The 6288-nt window shown below is 38.4% G+C and overlaps 1 pseudogene; it reads left to right on the top strand.

The window, feature by feature from the left end:
• The first annotated feature begins 4831 nt into the window (after positions 1 to 4831).
• On the top strand, positions 4832 to 5901 carry LOC113197633 (solute carrier family 25 member 32 pseudogene; annotated as a pseudogene).
• The last annotated feature ends 387 nt before the right edge of the window (positions 5902 to 6288 follow it).

The raw sequence follows: 6288 nt of genomic DNA, 5'->3' as shown, positions 1-6288 counted from the left end.
TGCTGAGGCCAGGTTTGAACTTGAGATTGCTGAAATTACAGGTAGGCACCACCTTGCCCGCCTTGACATCTTCTTTAAAATAGATTTCCATTGAATACATATACCAAATTTATATTTTAATCATATCCTTTACACATGGGCATTAAAACTCCTTCCTGTTCTATTGAATAAATAAAGCAGTGCTTTACATTCATGTATATGTATTCCTCATATGCCACTACTATTATTTTGGAAATAGATTTCCAAGTGTAAAATTGGTTGATGTAAAAACATGTATTCTTTCAATTTTAACAGATATTGTCAACTGACATGAGATATACCTAGAAAAATTCATGTGAACACGCAGAAATGTTCAGAAGTGAAATAATTAGAGTATGTCAGTTGTAAACTCATCCGTGAATCAATCTACTCGGTGAATTTATAATTTAAATAGATTCTGGGTGGTAACTGTTAGCAGGTATGGCATGGCTGGAGAAAGTAGACCACTGGGGCCATGCCCTTGGGGAATTTGCCTTCTCTGCTTCTCAGCTGTATGAGAAATGAGCAGCTTTCCTTTACCACACTTCTACCATAATATTCTGCCTCATCTTAGTTCCAGGTAATGGAGTTGACTGACCATAATCACATAATTAAGCTTTTTTTATCCAAGTTATTCTTTTCAGGTATTTTGGTCACAGCAATGAAAAGCTGACTAAACAACATTCAAAAATTAGGAAAGTAACCCTCTCCTGACATCTTCTGCAGCACTGGGTATTATGAATCTGGTATGTAAGAAATAGTTTCTCATTGTATTCTTAATTTCCATTTTATTGATCACTGATAAAGCTGAGCATTTGTCTGTGTATTTTTGACTACCCACAGATTTTTTTCTTCTATTAAATGCATATCATTTTCTTTCCCGACACCAATTTTTTAGTTTTTACTTTCTTTTCATTTTGATTCTCATTCAGGTTCACAGAGCTGGATTGGTTCTGGAGTCAGTTTTAAAATATGTCCATGGCCTCCCACTTTTTATTAGATTTATTCTTATGCACCTGAGAGTCTTTAAAGTTATTTCAAATTTGGTGTTTTCTTAAATAATTTAATAACTTGTTGCTGGTGTATAAATACATAATGGATTTTTATAAATTGTTCCTATCAAAAATCACTGAGCAGCCAGGTGAAGTGGCACACACCTGTAATCCCAGAGACTCTGGAGGCTGAGACAGGAGGATCACAAGTTCGAAGCCAGCCTCAGCAACTTAGTGAGGCCCTATGCAACTTAGTGAGACCCTGTCTAAAAATAAAACATAAAAGGGGCTGGGGGTGTATCTCAGTGGTAAAGTGCTCCTGGGTTAAATCCCCAGATGACAGGGTCTCAATAAGTTGCATAGGGCCTCACTAGAATTTGGTATATATATACCTCTATATATATGCTTTCCATATGTAAATAATTTTCTGTGATATAATGATAGTCTAATTTTTTCCACAAAACCATTTTTTTTCTTTTTTTTTTTTTTTTTTTTTTGCTACTGAGGATTGAACTCAGGGGCACTCAAACACTGACCCACTGAGCCACATCCCCAGCCCTATTTTGTATTTTATTTAGAGACATGATCTCATTGGTTTGCTTAGCGCCTTGCTTTATCTGAGGCCGGCTTTGAATTCACGATCCTCCTACCTCAGCCTCCCAAGCCCCTGAGATTACAGGCATGCACGACCTTGCCCAGAACAAAATCCTATCTTTATTTCTTGTTTCTTTTCCTTTTGCTGTGCTCAGAACTACTCAAACAGTGTTGAATTGAAGTGGAAATAGTGGGAGTCAGTTCATGTGTGTTGCTAAAAACAAAACAAGAACACAAAAAATAACCTACAACTGCATAATTTATAAAAGACAGAAATGTATTTCTCACAGTTCTGGAGATTGGGATGGCCAAGGTCATGTCTCTGCCATTTGATGAGGGCCCTACTTGCTGTGTTCTCACCTGGAAGGACAGAAGGGGAAAAGGCTTTTCCCATCCACTCTTGTCTGTCCAGACAAGAGTGGATGGGAAAGGCCAGAGGAGGAGGTTCCTCCATCAAGGCTTTTTATTTGGGCACCTATTCACTTTTATGACTGTCACCTAAAGGCCATGTTCTTACTACTGTCTCATGGGGGATTAACTTTCAACATGAATGTTGAATAGAGCAAAAACTTCCACTGAACAGCAACATGACTTCATGGAATGTTTCACACAGAGCAGAGTGTGCTGGGTAATGAGCAGATACATTTCTCCCTCTACGTTATGATGGTCAGAAATTACATCCTTCTACATTCTGTGTCCATTAATATAGATTTATATTTTTATGCATTATAAAGTCATACAGAAATAAACAGAAAACTACCTAGCAAAAATACAATAATACTGGGTGTCTTGGTTCATTAACAATAACAACAAAATAAACAAAAACAAAAACCCCTAAGGCTTGGATTTAATAAAGAAAAGTGCTAAAAGTTCACCATTTTAGAGGCAGAAAGTTCAGAATCAAGTGGCCCTATGGATTGGGCCTCTAGTGAGGGACGCCTTGACTGTGTCATATGACCCAGGTGCTATTATGGTAGGAGCACCTGCTTTTATGTAAGAGGAAGACATCACATGGTGAGACAGAAGGCTAGTTAATGGGAAGGACCAGTCATGCTCTTTTATAACAGCCAAATTTATGGGAATTAACTGGAGTCCCAGGAGAACTCTGTTAACTCCTTCTCAGAGCATGTCCCAATAACCTAATCACTTTTCCCTAGAACCCACTTCTTAAAGGTCCCTCTACCTCCAAACATTGCCACACTGAGCAAAAAGCTTCCAACACTACAGCTTTGGGGACACATTCAAACCAAAATCCCACCATACCAGCAGGTCTTCTATATACCTTTATATTCACAGGAATTCTTTTCTTCTTCATATGACTTTGAGTTGCTCCCCCACATACTTTCCTCTCTGCCTGAAAGACTTCCTTTGGCATTTCTCTCAGAGCATGTCACTAGGCACAAATTCCTTCATCTCTTGTTCATCTGGAAGATATAGAATTCTTGGTTTATAGTCTCTTTGTTTCATCATTTTAAAAATATATTAGTCTCCCCTTATCTGTAAGAGAGAGATTCCAAGACTCCCAGTGAATGCCTGAAACCTCAGATAGTACTGAACTTTATATACACTATCTGTTTTTCTAACTATTCATACCTATGATAAACCTTCACCTTTTCACTGAAAGGAAGAATTTTGTGAGTGTTCTTTAACATATCCTAATTATCAGTATCAATACTCTTGCAGTTTGGGAACATTATTAAGTAAAATATGGGTTACTTGGATATAAACACCTCAGTTCAGCAACATTCAATCTAACAAAGACAGCTAGTAAGTGCCTAATGGACAGGCAGCATATACAACATAGATGCACTGGACAGAGGGGTGATTTACATCCCAGGTCAGAAAAAGCAGTATTGTGAATTTTCTTCACTCAAAGTGGCATGCAATCTGAAATGTATAAACTGTTTACTTTTGGAATTTTCCATTTAATATTCTTAGACCTCTGTTGACTGTGGGTAACTGAAGCCATCAAAGTAAAACCACAGGGTCAGAGGAGAACTATAACATCCTTGTCCCTCTGGATTCCATGATTTCTTTTATATATATATTTAGTTGTCAATGGACATTTATTTTATTTACTTATATGCAGTGCTGAGACTTGAACCCAGTGCCACACACATGCTAGACAAGCTCTCTACCACTGAGCCACCACCCTAGCCCTCTAGAAAATACATACATATATATATATATATTAGTTGTAGATAGATACAATACCTTTTTTTTCTTTTTCTTTTTCTTTTTTTTTTTTTTATGTGGTGCTGAAGATTGAACCTAGTGCCTCACACATGCTAGGCGAGCACTCTACCAATGAGCCACAACCCCAGCCCTGGATTCCATGATTTCTAATGAAGATTTTGCTCTCAATCTCTTATACATGAAGATTAGTCTCTCTTGCTTCTTCGAGATTTTCTCTTGTCTTTTGACAATTTGATTGTAACACGTCTTGACATGATTATTATTGCATTTATCTTTTTTTGAGTTCATTGAATTTCTTGAATATTTGGATTCATGGAACTTTTTAATTTTTTTTAATGAAATTCAAACCATTATTTCTTCGAATATTTTTTTCTGACCCTTTTTCTCTCTCCTGTCTTCTTGAATTCCAATTTTGTATGTGTTGGGATGCTTTAATACAAAATAAATTTGTGTTCAGTACAAGCACACCTTTATTTTTTAAATATGTTTTTGATCCACTGCTGATTGAATCCACAGATAAAGAACCCACTGATATAGAAGGCTTGTTGTATTTACTATCTGGCTCCTTACAGAAAAAAGTTATTTGTGAGAATGAAAGCAAGGGGTATTCAGACATACTCTTCCATGACCCAGGCAGAGCCAGCAACATAATCCTCACTAATGTCTATCACACTGGAAAGTAAACGTCATTGACATCTGAAGTACTGATGTACACCAAATCCATCTTAAACTCTGACTGATTCTTAATATAACTTCTTTTTTAGTGAATAAAGGTGGAAGTTGCAGGAGAGCCAGTGGTAGGTATGTTTTCCTTCTCCACTTACAGCCTGGCCCATTTTATTTCCAGGTAAACCCTGCCAGGGCTTTGGAGTGAGATTAACTCAGAGATTCTGACCATCCACGAGGCTTGGGAATTTCCACTTTAATTTATTCTGGAAATCTCTCAACAAAACAATTTATTTCACATATTCTTTCATAGAATAAATCTTCCTTAAAGCAAAAGAGAAGTTGGCCTTTTCAGGGGAGGAGGAATGTGTTATATTCTAGCGAAGAACAATGAGGCTGAGAAACTTCAAATGATTTTCTGGGGTTCCCTCTCCCGGGGGGCCACAATCGCCAAGGTGGCGGCCACTGCATCTCGTCCCACCTCCGCAGTCCTAGGTGCCATGGTGTCGAAGGGCCCCGAACCTACGACCTGCCAGGGCCCTTGGCTGCCGAGTGGCCGGCGTGGAGCACTGTGCTCGGCCACACTCCGTATGAGAACTGGTGGCTGGTGTGAGTGGCGGGGTCTATCGACCTCCTGAAGATCCGCTTCACAGAGAGTGATGGATTGAACTGAGACCAAAATATAAAAGAATTTTACATTGATGGACTAGCATTTGGAAACTTGATGGACTGCAGGAAGTTTATCTAGGAGTAACTCCAAACGTATGGGGTGCTGGCTTGTCCTGGGGACTCTACTTTTTCTTTTACAATGTTATTACATCACATAAAACCGAAGGAAGAGCTGAACGGTGAGAGGCAACAGAATACCTCATCTCAGCTGCTGAAGCTGAAGCCGTGACCTCTGCACTACAAACCCATCATGGGCAACAAAAACTCGCCTTATGTTACAGTATGAAGGTGGTGTTAACTCCTCACAGCGACAATATAAAGAAACATTTCATGCACTTGTGAAAATACACAAGTAAGAAGGTGTGCGTAGGTTATATAAGGGATTTATTTGGAATGTCACATGGTGCCCTTCAGTTTATGGCATATGAATTGCTAAAGCTGAAGTACAATCTAATAATCAATAGATGACCGCTAGCCCAGTTGAGCACACTAGGATCCATATCTGTGGCATCACTACCCAAAATATTTGATGTAGTAGCAACATACCCATATCAAGTTGTGAGAGCCCTTTTTCAGGATCAACACGTTTTGAAGTGGTGTAATGGATGCGATTGGGAAGTCATGGAGGAAAGAAGGCAGAGGGGGATTTTACAAAGAAATTGCCCCCAGTTTCATTAGAGTCACTCCAGCCTGCTGTATTATCTTTGTGGTGTATGAAAATGTCTCATATTTTTTACTTGGCCTTAGAAACAAGAAAGTAAGCTAAAAATAAATAAATAAATAAAAAGGGGGATAATTCTGGTATATTGGTCCAAGAGAGCAACAAGCTCCCTTATGTTTGAGACATAAAACTTAGAAGAATGCTACACAGCAAAATGACTCATAAACATAATTTGTTTTTAATCTCTAGAAGTCCAAGAGCTGCTAACTCTTCACAGTGTTTTCTGCTTTTGGTCTTTTCCATATGTTTGAGACCTGGCTACCTCTGCCTGTCATGGCTGGCATCAACATGTTAAAACTGACACCAAGTGTAGAGTTTCAGACATTTCTCCAGTTCATTGTTCAAGTAGAAACTAATTTGCAACATTTGCTAAATGGATTAGAGAAATGTGCTGCTTTTTCTGAACTTGTTTGACTGGATTGACTTAAAAAT

The sequence above is a fragment of the Urocitellus parryii genome, chromosome 6 (genome assembly GCF_045843805.1).
Source record: "Urocitellus parryii isolate mUroPar1 chromosome 6, mUroPar1.hap1, whole genome shotgun sequence".
Taxonomy (NCBI): Eukaryota; Metazoa; Chordata; class Mammalia; order Rodentia; family Sciuridae; genus Urocitellus; species Urocitellus parryii.
Note: the sequence above shows the minus strand (reverse complement) of the source record. Positions and strands in the feature narration are given on the sequence as shown.